We start from the raw sequence: 18,213 nt of genomic DNA, 5'->3' as shown, positions 1-18,213 counted from the left end.
TTTTCGTAGGGGTTAACGCGTAGATTTTGAAAAAAATAAAAAAAAATGTGACAATATTGTTTTAATGAATAGTTGCATCCTGCACTAACATATGATGTTCAAAGAGGTTTGGAGCCTTTGTTTTCTCTATTTTTCAACTGAATAGCGATTTTATATGCTTAATCCACTAATTTAGGGAGTATATGAAGTTTTTCTAAATTAATTTATTAACACAATGAACGATGCTCATTTACCATGAAAGAGAGTTTAGCATACATACAAATCTAGAATATGGTTAGAAATTTTAAAACAACACTAATGGTTATAGGATTCAATACATAAAGTATTTACTTAAAACTAAATATTTTCGTTGGGGTTAACACATAGATTTTGAGAAAAAAATTTAAAAATACAACAATATTGTTTTAATGCATTGTTGCATCTTTCACTAACATATGATGATGTTCAAAGAGGTTTGGAACCTTTGTTGTCTTCATTTCTCTAGAGAATAACGATTTTATAATGGTTAGTCCAATAATTTAAGGAGTATATGAAGTTTTACTAAATCAATTTATAAAAACAATTGAATGATGCTCATTTTCCATGAAATAGAGTTTATAATACACTAATAAAAATGTAGAATATGGTTTGAAATTCTAAAATAACACTAAAGATCATAGGCTTCATTATATAAAGTATTTACCAAGAACTCAATATTTTCGAAGGGACACATAGATTTTGAGAAAATTTCAAAAAATACGACAATATTGTTTTAATTTTAATTGCATCCTGAACTAAAATATGATTATTTTCAAAGAAGTTTGGAACCTTTGTTGTATTCATTTCTCTAGAGAATAAAGATTTTATAATGGTTAGTCCACTAATTTAAGGAGTATATGAAGTTTTACTAAATTAATTTATAAAAACAATTGAACGATGCTCATTTACCATGAAAGAGAGTTTAAGATACATTAATAAAAATGTAGAATATGGTTTGAAATTTTAAAACAGCACTAAAGATCATAGGCTTCAGTATATAAAGTATCTATCAAAAACTCAATATTTTCGTATGGGGTTAACATATAGATTTTGAGAAAATTTCAAAAAATACAATAATATTTTTTTAATGCATAGTTGCATCCTGCACTAACATATGATGATTTTCAAAGCGGTTTGGAGCCTTTGCTGTCTCTGTTTTTCAAGAAAATAGTGATTTTATAGTTGTTATTCCATCGATTTAGGGAGTATTATGAAGTATTACTAAAGTGATTGATAAAAAAATTATAACGATTTCCATATACCATGAAAAAGAGCTTAAAATACATTAATACAAATGTAGAATGTGGTTAGAAATTTTAAAACAACACTAAAGATTATAGGCTTCAGTATATAAAGTATTTACCAAAAACTTCTTATTTTCATAGGGGTTAACACTTAGATTTTGAGAAAATTTTAAAAAATACGACAATATTGTTTTAATGCATAATTGCATCATGTACTAATATATAATGATGGTCATAGAGGTTTGGCACATTTGTGTCTCCATTTCTCTAGAGAATAGCAATTTTATAATGGGTAGTCCACTAATTTAGGGAGTATATGAAGTTTTACTAAATTAATTTATAACAACAATTGAACGATGCTCATTTACCATGAAAGCATACAATAATAAAAATGTAGAATATGGTTAGAAATTTTAAAACAACACTAAAAATCATAGGCTTCAGTGTATAAAGTATCTATCAAAAACTCAATATTTTCGTATGGGTTAACATATAGATTTTGAGAAAATTTCAAAAAATCTAACAATATTTTTTAATGCATAGTTGCATTCTGCACTAACATATGATGATTTTCAAAGCGGTTTGGAGCCTTTGTTGTCTTCGTTTTTCAAGAAAATAGTGATTTTATAGTTGTTATTCCATCGATTTAGGGAGTATTATGAAGTATTAGTAAAGTGATTGATAAAAAAATTATAACGATTTCCATATACCATGAAAAAGAGCTTAAAATACATTAATACAAATGTAGAATGTGGTTAGAAATTTTAAAACAACACTAAAGATTATAGGCTTCAGTATATAAAGTATTTATCAAAAACTCATTATTTTCATAGGGGTTAACACCTAGATTTTGAGAAAATTTCAAAAAATACGACAATATTGTTTTAATGCATTGTTGCATCTTGCACTAACATATGATGATGTTAAAAGAGGTTTGGAACCTTTGTTGTCTTCATTTTTCTAGAGAATAACGATTTTATAATGGTTAGTCCACTAATTTAAGGAGTATATGAAGTTTTACTAAATTAATTTATAAAAACAATTGAACGATGCTCATTTACCATGAAAGAGAGTTTAGAATACACTAATAAAAATGTAGAATATGGTTTGAAATTTTAAAACAACACTAAAGATCATAGGTTTCATTATATAAAGTATTTACCAAAAACTCAATATTTTCGTAGGGGTTAACACATAGATTTTGAGAAAATTTCAAAAAATACAAAAATATTTTTTTAATGCATAGTTGCATCATGCACTAACATATGATGATTTTCAAAGCGGTTTGGAGCCTTTGTTGTCTCCGTTTTTCAAGAAAATAGTGATTTTATAGTTGTTATTTCATCGATTTAGGGAGTATTATGAAGTATTACTAAAGTGATTGATTAAATAATTATAACGATTCCCATATACCATGAAAAAGAGCTTAAAATACATTAATACAAATGTAGAATGTGGTTAGAAATTTTAAAACAACACTAAAGATTATAGGGTTCAGTATATAAAGTATTTACCAAATACTTCTTATTTTCATAAGGGTTAACATTTAGATTTTGAGAAAATTTCAAAAAATACGACAATATTGTTTTAATGCATTGTTGCATCTTGCACTAACATATGATGATGTTAAAAGAGGTTTGGAACTTTTGTTGTCTTCATTTTTCTAGAGAATAACGATTTTATAATGGTTAGTCCACTAATTTAAGGAGTATATGAAGTTTTACTAAATTAATTTATAAAAACAATTGAACGATGCTCATTTACCATGAAAGGGAGTTTGGAATACACTAATAAAGTATTTACTAAAAACTAAATATTTTCGTAGGGGTTAACACATAGATTTTGAGAAAATTTCAAAAAATACGACAATATTGTTTTAATGCATTGTTGCATCTTGCACTAACATATGATTATGTTCAAAGAGGTTTGGAACCTTTTTTGACTTCATTTCTCTAGAGAATAACGATTTTATAATGGCTAGTCCACTAATTTAAGGAGTATATGAAGTTTTACTTAATTAATTTATAAAAACAATTGAACGATGCTCATTTACCATGAAAGGGTGTTTAGCATACACTAATAAAAATTTAAAATATGGTTAGAAATTTTAAAACAACACTAAAAATCATAGGCTTCAGTATATAAAGTATTTACCAAAAACTCAATATTTTCGTAGGGGTTAACACATAGATTTTGAAAAAAAATATAAAAATATGACAATATTGTTTTAATGAATAGTTGCATCCTGCACTAACATATGATGTTCAAAGAGGTTTGGAGCCTTTGTTTTCTCTATTTTTCAACTGAATAGCGATTTTATATGGTTAATCCACTAATTTAGGGAGTATATTAAGTTTTTCTAAATTAATTTATTAAAACAATGAACGATGCTCATTTACCATGAAAGAGAGCTTAGCATACATTAATACAAATTTAGAATATGGTTAGAAATTTTAAAACAACACTAATGGTTATAGGAATCAGTACATAAAGTATTTACAAAAAACTAAATATTTTCGTAGGGGTTAACACATAGATTTTGAGAAAATTTCAAAAAATACGACAATATTGTTTTAATGCATTGTTGCATCTTGCACTAACATATGATGATGTTCAAAGAGGTTTGGAACCTTTTTTGTCTTCATTTCTCTAGAGAATAACGATTTTATAATGGCTAGTCCACTAATTTAAGGAGTATATGAAGTTTTACTAAATTAATTTATAAAAACAATTGAACGATGCTCATTTACCATGAAAGAGAGTTTAGAATACACTAATAAATATGTAAAATATGGTTAGAAATTTTAAAACAACACTAAAAATCATAGGCTTCAGTATATAAAGTATTTACCAAAAACTCAATATTTTTGTAGGGGTTAACACATAGATTTTGAAAAAAAATAAAAAAATATGACAAAATTGTCTTAACGAATAGTTGCATCCTGCACTAACATATGATGTTCAAAGAGGTTTGGAGCCTTTGTTTTCTCTATTTTTCAACTGTATAGCGATTTTATATGCTTAATCCACTAATTTAGGGAGTATATGAAGTTTTTCAAAATTAATTTATTAAAACAATGAACGATGCTCATTTACCATGAAAGAGAGTTTAGCATACATTAATACAAATGTAGAATATGGTTAGAAATTTTAAAACAACACTAATGGTTATAGGATTCAGTACATAAAGTATTTACTAAAAACTAAATATTTTCGTAGGGGTTAACACATAGATTTTGAGAAAATTTCAAAAAATACGACAATATTGTTTTAATGCATTGTTGCATCTTGCACTAACATATGATGATGTTCAAAGAGGTTTGGAACCTTTTTTGTCTTCATTTCTCTAGAGAATAACGATTTTATAATGGCTAGTCCACTAATTTAAGGAATATATGAAGTTTTACTAAATTATTTATAAAAACAATTGAACGATGCTCATTTACCATGAAAGAGAGTTTAGCATACACTAATAATAATGTAAAATATTGTTAGAAATTTTTAAAAACACTAAAAATCATAGGCTTCAGTATATAAAGTATTTACCAAAAACTCAATATTTTCGTAGGGGGTTAACGCGTAGATTTTGAAAAAAATAAAAAAAATGTGACTATATTTTTTTAATGAATAGTTGCATCCTGCACTAACATATGATGTTCAAAGAGGTTTGGAGCCTTTGTTTTCTCTATTTTTCAACTGAATAGCGATTTTATATGCTTAATCCACTAATTTAGGGAGTATATGAAGTTTTTCTAAATTAATTTATTAACACAATGAACGATGCTCATTTACCATGAAAGAGAGTTTAGCATACATACAAATCTGGAATATGGTTAGAAATTTTAAAACAACACTAATGGTTATAGGATTCAATACATAAAGTATTTACTTAAAACTAAATATTTTCATTGGGGTTAACACATAGATTTTGAGAAAAAAAATTTAAAAATACAACAATATTGTTTTAATGCATTGTTGCATCTTTCACTAACATATGATGATGTTCAAAGAGGTTTGGAACCTTTGTTGTCTTCATTTCTCTAGAGAATAACGATTTTATAATGGTTAGTCCAATAATTTAAGGAGTATATGAAGTTTTACTAAATCAATTTTTAAAAACAATTGAATGATGCTCATTTTCCATGGAATAGAGTTTATAATACACTAATAAAAATGTAGAATATGGTTTGAAATTCTAAAATAACACTAAAGATCATAGGCTTCATTATATAAAGTATTTACCAAGAACTCAATATTTTCGAAGGGACACATAGATTTTGAGAAAATTTCAAAAAATACGACAATATTGTTTTAATTTTTAATTGCATCCTGAACTAAAATATGATTATTTTCAAAGAAGTTTGGAACCTTTGTTGTATTCATTTCTCTAGAGAATAAAGATTTTATAATGGTTAGTCCACTAATTTAAGGAGTATATGAAGTTTTACTAAATTAATTTATAAAAACAATTGAACGATGCTCATTTACCATGAAAGAGAGTTTAAGATACATTAATAAAAATGTAGAATATGGTTTGAAATTTTAAAACAGCACTAAAGATCATAGGCTTCAGTATATAAAGTATCTATCAAAAACTCAATATTTTCGTATGGGGTTAACATATAGATTTTGAGAAAATTTCAAAAAATACAATAATATTTTTTTAATGCATAGTTGCATCCTGCACTAACATATGATGATTTTCAAAGCGGTTTGGAGCCTTTGCTGTCTCTGTTTTTCAAGAAAATAGTGATTTTATAGTTGTTATTCCATCGATTTAGGGAGTATTATGAAGTATTACTAAAGTGATTGATAAAAAAATTATAACGATTTCCATATACCATGAAAAAGAGCTTAAAATACATTAATACAAATGTAGAATGTGGTTAGAAATTTTAAAACAACACTAAAGATTATAGGCTTCAGTATATAAAGTATTTACCAAAAACTTCTTATTTTCATAGGGGTTAACACTTAGATTTTGAGAAAATTTTAAAAAATACGACAATATTGTTTTAATGCATAATTGCATCATGTACTAATATATAATGATGGTCATAGAGGTTTGGCACATTTGTGTCTCCATTTCTCTAGAGAATAGCAATTTTATAATGGGTAGTCCACTAATTTAGGGAGTATATGAAGTTTTACTAAATTAATTTATAACAACAATTGAACGATGCTCATTTACCATGAAAGCATACAATAATAAAAATGTAGAATATGGTTAGAAATTTTAAAACAACACTAAAAATCATAGGCTTCAGTGTATAAAGTATCTATCAAAAACTCAATATTTTCGTATGGGTTAACATATAGATTTTGAGAAAATTTCAAAAAATCTAACAATATTTTTTAATGCATAGTTGCATTCTGCACTAACATATGATGATTTTCAAAGCGGTTTGGAGCCTTTGTTGTCTTCGTTTTTCAAGAAAATAGTGATTTTATAGTTGTTATTCCATCGATTTAGGGAGTATTATGAAGTATTAGTAAAGTGATTGATAAAAAAATTATAACGATTTCCATATACCATGAAAAAGAGCTTAAAATACATTAATACAAATGTAGAATGTGGTTAGAAATTTTAAAACAACACTAAAGATTATAGGCTTCAGTATATAAAGTATTTATCAAAAACTCATTATTTTCATAGGGGTTAACACCTAGATTTTGAGAAAATTTCAAAAAATACGACAATATTGTTTTAATGCATTGTTGCATCTTGCACTAACATATGATGATGTTAAAAGAGGTTTGGAACCTTTGTTGTCTTCATTTTTCTAGAGAATAACGATTTTATAATGGTTAGTCTACTAATTTAAGGAGTATATGAAGTTTTACTAAATTAATTTATAAAAACAATTGAACGATGCTCATTTACCATGAAAGAGAGTTTAGAATACACTAATAAAAATGTAGAATATGGTTTGAAATTTTAAAACAACACTAAAGATCATAGGTTTCATTATATAAAGTATTTACCAAAAACTCAATATTTTCGTAGGGGTTACACATAGATTTTGAGAAAATTTCAAAAAATACAAAAATATTTTTTTAATGCATAGTTGCATCATGCACTAACATATGATGATTTTCAAAGCGGATTGGAGCCTTTGTTGTCTCCGTTTTTCAAGAAAATAGTGATTTTATAGTTGTTATTTCATCGATTTAGGGAGTATTATGAAGTATTACTAAAGTGATTGATTAAATAATTATAACCATTCCCATATACCATGAAAAAGAGCTTAAAATACATTAATACAAATGTAGAATGTGGTTAGAATTTTAAAACAACACTAAAGATTATAGGGTTCAGTATATAAAGTATTTACCAAATACTTCTTATTTTCATAAGGGTTAACACTTAGATTTTGAGAAAATCTCAAAAAATACGACAATATTGTTTTAATGCATTGTTGCATCTTGCACTAACATATGATGATGTTAAAAGAGGTTTGGAACTTTTGTTGTCTTCATTTTTCTAGAGAATAACGATTTTATAATGGTTAGTCCACTAATTTAAGGAGTATATGAAGTTTTACTAAATTAATTTATAAAAACAATTGAACGATGCTCATTTACCATGAAAGGGAGTTTGGAATACACTAATAAAGTATTTACTAAAAACTAAATATTTTCGTAGGGGTTAACACATAGATTTTGAGAAAATTTCAAAAAATACGACAATATTGTTTTAATGCATTGTTGCATCTTGCACTAACATATGATGATGTTCAAAGAGGTTTGGAATTTTTTTTGACTTCATTTCTCTAGAGAATAACGATTTTATAATGGCTAGTCCACTAATTTAAGGAGTATATGAAGTTTTACTTAATTAATTTATAAAAACAATTGAACGATGCTCATTTACCATGAAATGGTGTTTAGCATACACTAATAAAAATTTAAAATATGGTTAGAAATTTTAAAACAACACTAAAAATCATAGGCTTCAGTATATAAAGTATTTACCAAAAACTCAATATTTTCGTAGGGGTTAACACATAGATTTTGAAAAAAAATATAAAAATATGACAATATTGTTTTAATGAATAGTTGCATCCTGCACTAACATATGATGTTCAAAGAGGTTTGGAGCCTTTGTTTTCTCTATTTTTCAACTGAATAGCGATTTTATATGGTTAATCCACTAATTTAGGGAGTATATTAAGTTTTTCTAAATTAATTTATTAAAACAATGAACGATGCTCATTTACCATGAAAAAGAGTTTAGCATACATTAATACAAATGTAGAATATGGTTAGAAATTTTAAAATAACACTAATGGTTATAGGAATCAGTACATAAATTATTTACAAAAAACTAACTATTTTCGTAGGGGTTAACACATAGATTTTGAGAAAATTTCAAAAAATACGAAAATATTGTTTTAATGCATTGTTGCATCTTGCACTAACATATGATGATATTCAAAGAGGTTTGGAACCTTTTTTGTCTTCATTTCTCTAGAGAATAACGATTTTATAATGGCTAGTCCACTAATTTAAGGAGTATATGAAGTTTTACTAAATTAATTTATAAAAACAATTGAACGATGCTCATTTACCATGAAAGAGAGTTTAGCATACACTAATAAATATGTAAAATATGGTTAGAAATTTTAAAACAACACCTAAAATTATAGGCTTCAATATATAAAGTATTTACCAAAAACTCAATATTTTCGTAGGGGTTAACACATAGATTTTGAAAAAAAAAAAAATATGACAATATTGTTTTAATGAATAGTTGCATCCTGCACTAACATATGATGTTCAAAGAGGTTTGGAGCCTTTGTTTTCTCTATTTTTCAACTGAAAAGCGATTTTATATGCTTAATCCACTAATTTAGGGAGTATATGAAGTTTTTCTAAATTAATTTATTAAAACAATGAACGATGCTCATTTACCATGAAAGAGAGCTTAGCATACATTAATACAAATGTAGAATATGGTTAGAAATTTTAAAACAACACTAATGGTTATAGGAATCAGTACATAAAGTACTTACAAAAAACTAAATATTTTCGTAGGGGTTAACACATAGATTTTGAGAAAATTTCAAAAAATACGACAATATTGTTTTAATTCATTGTTGCATCTTGCACTAACATATGATGATGTTCAAAGAGGTTTGAATCCCTTTTTGTCTTCATTTCTCTAGAGAATAACGATTTTATAATGGGTAGTCTACTAATTTAGGGAGTATATGAAGTCTTACTAAATTAATTTATAAAAACAATTGAACGATGCTCATTTACCATGAAAGAGAGTTTAGCATACACTAATAAAAATTTAGAATAAGGTTAGAAATTTTAAAACAACACTAAAAATCATAGGCTTCAGTATATAAAGTATTTACCAAAAACTCAATATTTTCGTAGGGGTTAACACATAGATTTTGACAAAAATTCAAAAAATATGACAATATTGTTTTAATGAATAGTTGCATCCTGCACTACCATATGATGATGTTCAAAGAGGTTTGGAGCTTTTGTTTTCTCTATTTTTCAACAGAATAGCGATTTTATAACGGTTAATCCACTAATTTTGGGAGTATATGAAGTTTTACTAAATTAAGTTATAAAAACAATGAACGATGCTCATTTACCATGAAAGAGGGTTTAGCATACACTAATACAAATGTAGAATATGGTTAGAAATTTTAAAACAATACTAAAGATTATAGGCTTCAGTATATAAAGTATTTACCAAAAACTCATTATTTTCGTAGGGGGTTAGTTAACACATAGATTTTGAGAAAATTTCAAAAAATACGACAATATTGTTTTAATGCATAATTGCATAATGTACTAATACATGATGGTGGTCAAAGAGTTTTGGCACATTTTTGTCTCCATTTCTCTAGAGAATAAAAATTTTATAATGGGTAGTCCACTAATTTAGGGAGTATATGAAGTTTTACTAAATTAATTTATAAAAACAATTGAACGATGCTCATTTACCATGAAAGAGAGTTTAGGATACATTAATAAAAATGTAGAATATGGTTTGAAATTTTAAAACAGCACTAAAGATCATAGGCTTTAGTATATAATGTATCTATCAAAAACTCAATATTTTCGTAGAGGTTAACACATAGATTTTGAGAAAATTTTCTAAAAATACAACAATATTTTTTTAATGCTTAGTTGCATCCTTCACTAGCATATGATGATTTTCAAAGAGGTTTGGAGCCTTTGTTGTCTCCGTTTTTCAAGAAAATAGTGATTTTATAATGGTTATTCCATCGATTTAGGGAGTATTATGAAGTTTTACTTAAATGATTGATAAAAAAATAATAACGATTCCCATATACCATGAAAAAGAGTTTAGCATACATTAATACAAATGTAGAATATGGTTAGAAATTCTAAAACAACACTGAAGATCATAGGCTTCATTATATAAATTATTTTCCAAAAACTCAATATTTTCGAAGGGACACATAGATTTTGAGAAAATTTCAAAAAATACGACAATATTGTTTTAATGCTTAGTTGCATCCTGAACTAACATATGATTATTTTCAAAGAGGTTTGGAACCTTTGTTGTCTTCATTTCTCTAGAGAATAACGATTTTATAATGGTGAGTCCACTAATTTAAGGAGTATATGAAGTTTTACTAAATTAATTTATAAAAACAGTTGAACGATGCTCATTTACCATGAAAGAGAGTTTAGGATACATTAATAAAAATTTAGAATATGGTTTGAAATTTTAAAACAGCACTAAAGATCATATGCTTTAGTGTATAAAGTATCTATCAAAAACTCAATATTTTCGTAGGGGTTAACACATAGATTTTGAGAAAATTTTCTAAAAATACAACAATATTTTGTTAATGCATAGTTGCATCATTCACTAACATATGATGATTTTGAAAGCGGTTTGGAGCCTTTGTTGTCTTCGTTTTTCAAGAAAATAGTGATTTTATAATGGTTATTCCATCGATTTAGGGAGTATTATGAAGTTTTACTAAAGTGATTGATAAAAAAATAATAACGATTTCCATATACCATGAAAAAGAGTTTAGCATACATTAATATATATGTAGAATATGGTTAGAAATTTTAAAACAGCACTAAAGATTATAGGCTTCAGTATATAAAGTATTTACCAAAAACTCAATATTTTTGTAAGGGTGTTAACACATAGATTTTGAAAAAAATTCAAAAAATATGACAATATTGTTTTAATGAATAGTTGCATCATGCACTAACATATGATGATGCTCAAAGAAGTTTGGAGCTTTTGTTTTCTCTATTTTTCAACAGAATAGCGATTTTATAAGGGTTAATCCACTAATTTAGGGAATATATAAAGTTTTACTAAATTAATTTATAAAAACAATTAAACGATGCTCATTTACCATGAAAGAGAGTTTAGCATACACTAATAAAAATATAGAATATGGTTAGAAATTTTAAAACAACACTAAAAATCATAGGCTTTAGTATATAAAGTATTTACCAAAAACTCAATATATTTGTAGGGGTGTTAACACATAGATTTTGAAAAAAAATCAAAAAATATGACAATATTGTTTTAATGAATAGTTTCATCCTGCACTAACATATGATGATGTTCAAAGAGGTTTGGAGCTTTTGTTTTCTCTATTTTTCAACAGAATAGCGATTTTATAAGGGTTAATCCACTAATTTAGGGAATATATAAAGTTTTACTAAATTAATTTATAAAAACAATGAACGATGCTCATTTACCATGAAAGAGGGTTTAACATACATTAATACAAAAGTAGAATATGGTTAGAAATTCTAAAACAACACTAATGATTATAGGATTCTGTACATAAAGTTTTTTTTTTTTTGACAGCAAGACATTCACAGACTCATATTGACTCTGTAAACCAAATTGGCAACTCCGCATTCATATGAACGACGAAAGACGGTTGTTTCCTAGCACTACGTGCCAAGCTATCCGCCCTTTGGTTCTCCGGATTCAGTACATAAAGTATTTACCAAAAACTCAATATTTTCGTGGGGGTTAACACATAGATTTTGAGAAAATTTCAAAAAATACGACAATATTGTTTTAATGCATTGTTGCATCTTTCACTAATATATGATGATGTTCAAAGAGGTTTAGAACCTTTGTTGTCTTCATTTCTCTAGAGAATAACGATTTTATAATGGTTAATCCACTAATTTAAGGAGTATACGAAGTTTTACTAAATCAGTTTATAAAAACAATTGAATGATGCTCATTTACAATGAAAGAGATTTTAGAATACACTAATAAAAATGTAGAATATGGTTTGAAATTCTAAAACAACACTGAAGATCATAGGCTTCATTATATAAAGTATTTACCAAAAACTCAATATTTTCGAAGGGACACATAGATTTTGAGAAAATTTCAAAAAATACGACAATATTGTTTTAATGCTTAGTTGCATCCTGAACTAACATATGATTATTTTCAAAGAGGTTTGGAACCTTTGTTGTCTTCATTTCTCTAGAGATAACGATTTTATAATGGTTAGTCCACTAATTTAAGGAGTGTATGAAGTTTTACTAAATTAATTTATAAAAACAATTGAACGATGCTCATTTACCATGAAAGAGAGTTTAGGATACATTAATAAAAATGTATAATATGGTTTGAAATTTTAAAACAACACTAAAGATCATAGGCTTTAGTATATAAAGTATCTATCAAAAACTCAATATTTTCGTAGTGGTAAACACATAGATTTTGAGAAAATTTTCTAAAAATACAACAATATTTTGTTAATGCAATGTTGCATCCTTCACTAACATATGATGATTTTCAAAGCGGTTTGGATCCTTTGTTGTCTCCGTTTTTCAAGAAAATAGTGATTTTATAATGGTTATTCCATCGATTTAGGGAGTATTATGAAGTTTTACTAAAGTGATTGATAAAAAAATAATAACGATTTCCATATACCATGAAAAAGAGTTTAGCATACATTAATATATATGTAGAATATGGTTAGAAATTTTAAAACAGCACTAAAGATTATAGGCTTCAGTATATAAAGTATTTACCAAAAACTCAATATTTTTGTAAGGGTGTTAACACATAGATTTTGAAAAAAATTCAAAAAATATGACAATATTGTTTTAATGAATAGTTGCATCATGCACTAACATATGATGATGCTCAAAGAAGTTTGGAGCTTTTGTTTTCTCTATTTTTCAACATAATAGCGATTTTATAAGGGTTAATCCACTAATTTAGGGAATATATAAAGTTTTACTAAATTAATTTATAAAAACAATGAACAATGCTCATTTACCATGAAAGAGGGTTTAGCATACATTAATACAAATGTAGAATATGGTTAGAAATTTTATAACAACACTAATGATTATAGGATTCAGTACATAAAGTATTTACCAAAAACTCAATATTTTCGTAGGGGTTAACACATAGATTTTGAGAAAATTTCAAAAAATACGACAATATTATTTTAATGCATTGTTGCATCTTTCACTAATATATGATGATGTTCAAAGAGGTTTAGAACCTTTGTTGTCTTCGTTTCTCTAGAAAATAACTATTTTATAATGGTTGGTCCACTAATTTAAGGAGTATACGAAGTTTTACTAAATCAGTTTATAAAAAAAATTGAATGATACTCATTTACAATGAAAGAGAGTTTATAATACACTAATAAAAATTTAGAATATGGTTTGAAATTCTAAAACAACACTGAAGATCATAAGCTTCATTATATAAAGTATTTACCAAAAACTCAATATGACAATACGACAGTATTTACCAAAAACTCAATATTTTCGTAGGGGTGTTAACACATTGATTTTGAGAAAATTTCAAAAAATACGACAATATTGTTTTAATGCTTAGTTGCAACCTGAACTAACATATGGTGATTTTCAAAGAGGTTTGGAACCTTTGTTGTCTTCATTTCTCTAGAGAATAACGATTTTATAATGGTTAGTCCACTAATTTAAGGAGTATATGAAGTTTTACTAAATTAATATATAAAAATAATTGAACGATGCTCATTTACCATGAAAGAGAGTTTAGGATACATTAATAAAAATGTAGAATATGGTTTAAAATTTTAAACAGCACTAAAGATCATAGGCTTTACTATATAAAGTATCTATCAAAAACTCAATATATTCATAGGGGTTAACACATAGATTTTGAAAAAAATTCAAAAAAATATGATAATATTATTTTAATGAATAGTTGCATCATGCACTACCATATGATGATGTTCAAAGAGGTTTGGAGCTTTTGTTTTCTCCGTTTTTCAAGAAAATTGTGATTTTATAATGGTTAAGGAAGTATATGAAGTTTTACTAAATTAATTTATAAAAACAATGAGCGATGCTCATTTACCATGAAAGAGGGTTTAGCATACATTAATACACCACTAGAATATGGTTATAAATTTTAAAACAACACTAATGATTATAGGATTCAGTACATAAAGTATTTACCAAAAAGTCAATATTTTCGTAGGGGTTAACACCTAGATTTTGAGAAAATTTCAAAAAATACGATAATATTGTTTTAATCCATTGTTGCATCTTTCACTGACATATGATGATGTTCAAAGAGGTTTGAAACATTTGTTGTCTTCATTTCTCTAGAGAATAATGATTTTATAATGGTTAGTCCACTAATTTAAGGAGTATATGAAGTTTTACTAAATCAGTTTATAAAAACAATTGAATGATGAGCATTTACCATGAAAGAGAGTTTATAATACACTAATAAAAATGTAGAATATGGTTTGAAATTCTAAAACAACACTAAAGATCATAGGCTTCATTATATAAAGTATTTAAAAAAAACTCAATATTTTCGAAGGGACACATAGATTTTGAGAAAAATCCAAAAAATACGACAATGTTGTTTTAATGCTTAGTTGCATCCTGAACTAACATATGATGATTTTCAAAGAGGTTTGGAACCTTTGTTTCTTCATTTCTCTAAAGAATAACGATTTTATAATGGTTAGTCCACTAATTTAAGGAGTATATGAAGTTTTACTAAATTAATTTATAAAACAATTGAACGATGCTCAATTACCATGAAAGAGAGTTTATGATACATTAATAAAAATGTAGAATATGGTTTGAAATTTTCAAACAGCACTAAAGATCATAGGCTTTAGTATATAAAGTATCTAACACATAGATTTTGAGAAAATTTTCTAAAAATACAACAATATTGTTTTAATGCATTGTTGCATCCTTCACTAACATATGATGATTTTCAAAGCGGTTTGGAGCCATTGTTGTCTCCGTTTTTGAAGAAAATAGTGATTTTGTAGTTGTTATTCCATCGATTTAGGGAATATTACGAAGTTTTACTAAAGTGATTGATAAAAAAAATACTAACGATTCCCATATACCATGAAAAAGAGTTTAGCATACATTAATACAAATGTAGAATATGGTTAGAAATTTTAAAACAACACTAAAGATTATAGGCTTCAGTATATAAAGTATTTACCAAAAACTTCTTATTTTCGTAGGGGGTACACATAGATTTTGAGAAAATTTCAAAAAATACGACAATATTGTTTTAATGCATAATTGCATCATGTGCTAATATATGATGATGGTCAAAGAGGTTTGGCACATTTTTATCTTCATTTCTCTAGAGAATAGAAATTTTATAATGGGTAGTCCACTAATTTAGGGAGTATATGAAGTTTTACTAAAATAATTTATAAAAACAATTGAACGATGCTCATTTACCATGAAAGAGAGTTTAGCATACACTAATTAAAATTTAGAATATGGTTAGAAATTTTAAAACAACACTAAAAATCATAAGCTTCAGTATATAAAGTGTTAACACATAGATTTTGAAAAAAATTCAAAAAATATGACAATATTGTTTTAATGAATAGTTGCATCATGCACTACTATATGATGATGTTCAAAGAGGTTTGGAGCTTTTATTTTCTCTATTTGTCAACAGAATAGCGATTTTATAATGGTTAATCCACTAATTTAGGGAGTATATGAAGTTTTACTAAATTAAGTTATAAAAACAATGAACGATGCTCATTTACCATTAAAGAGGGTTTAGCATACATTAATACAAATGTAGAATATGGTTAGAAATTTTAAAACAACAATAATGATTATAGGATTCAGTACATAAAGTATTTACCAAAAACTCAATATTTTCGTAGACACATAGATTTTGAGAAAATTTCAAAAAATACGACAATATTGTTTTAATGCATTGTTGCATCTTTCACTAACATATGATGATGTTCAAAGAGGTTTGGAACCTTTGTTGTCTTCATTTCTCTAGAGAATAACGATTTTATAATGGTTATTCCACTAATTTAAGGAGTATATGAAGTTTTACTAAATTAATTTACAAAAACAATTGAACGATGCTCATTTACCATGATAGAGAGTTTAGAATACACTAATAAAAATATAGAATATGGTTTGAAATTTTAAAACAACACTAAAGATCATAGGCTTCATTATATAAAGTATTTACCAAAAACTCAATATTTTCGTAGGGGTTAACACATAGATTTTGAGAAAATTTCAAAAAATATAATAATATTGTTTTAATGCTTAGTTGCATCCTGAACTAACATATGATGATGTTCAAAGAGGTTTGGAACCTTTGTTGTTTTCATTTCTCTAGAGAATAACGATTTTATAATGGTTAGTCCACAAATTTAAGGAGCATATAAAGTTTTACTAAATTAATTTATAAAAAAATTGAACGATGCTCATTTACCATGAAAGAGAGTTTATGATACATTAATAAAAATGTAGAATATGGTTTGAAATTTTAAAATAGCACTAAAGATCATAGGCTTCAGTATATAAAGTTTCTATCAAAAACTCAATATTTTCGTATGGGTTAACACATAGACTTTGAGAAAATTTCAAAAAATACAACAATATTTTTTTAATGCATAGTTGCATCATGCACTAACATATGATGATTTTCAAAGCGGTTTGGAGCCTTTGTTGTCTCCGTTTTTCAAGAAAATAGAGATTTTATAGTGGTTATTCCATCGATTTAGGGAGTATTATGAAGTTTTACTAAAGTGATTGATAAAAATATTATAACGATTCCCATATACCATGAAAAAGAGATTAGCATACGTTAGTACAAATGTAGAATATGATTAGAAATTTTAAAAAAAACACTAAAGATTATAGGCTTCAGTATATAAAGTATTTACCAAAAACTCCTTATTTTCGTTGGGATTAACACTTAGATTTTGAGAAAATTTCAAAAAATACGACAATATTGTTTTAATGCATAATTGTATCATGTACTAATATATGATGATGGTCAAAGATGTTTGGCACATTTTTGTCTTCATTTCTCTAGAGAATAGAAATTTTATAATGGGTAGTCCACTAATTTAAGGAGTATATGAAGTTTTACTAAATTAATTTATAAAAACAATTGAACGATGCTCATTTACCATGAAAGATATTTTAGCATACACTAATAAAAATGTAGAATATGGTTAGAAATTTTAAAATAACACTAAAAATCATAGGCTTCAGTATATAAAGTATTTACCAAAAACTCAATATTTTCGTAGGGGTGTTAACACTTAGATTTTGAAAAAAATTCAAAAAATACGACAATATTGTTTTAATGAATAATTGCATCATGCACTAATATATGATGATGTTAAAAGAGGTTTGGAGTCTTTGTTGTCTCTATTTTTCAACAGAATAGCGATTTTATAATGGTTCATCCACTAATTTGGCGCCATGCCTGTTTAAGCCGACTAGCGACAACACTACCACGATCGCGCAACTCCTCCACCACTGTCGGAAGATGATCTCACTACCTCCTATGGGCCTAGGAAGCACTCCTCTTTATCCATGGATCCTTTGGGTGCTATGGACGAATAGGAACAAATTAATCTTTGAGAACAAACTGTTCTCAGAGGAGGACTCAATCCTCAAAGCT

Source organism: Brassica napus, chromosome C9 (genome assembly GCF_020379485.1).
Source record: "Brassica napus cultivar Da-Ae chromosome C9, Da-Ae, whole genome shotgun sequence".
NCBI lineage: Eukaryota > Viridiplantae > Streptophyta > Magnoliopsida > Brassicales > Brassicaceae > Brassica > Brassica napus.
The sequence above is the reverse complement of the archived record's forward strand: the minus strand, read 5'-3'. Positions refer to the sequence as shown.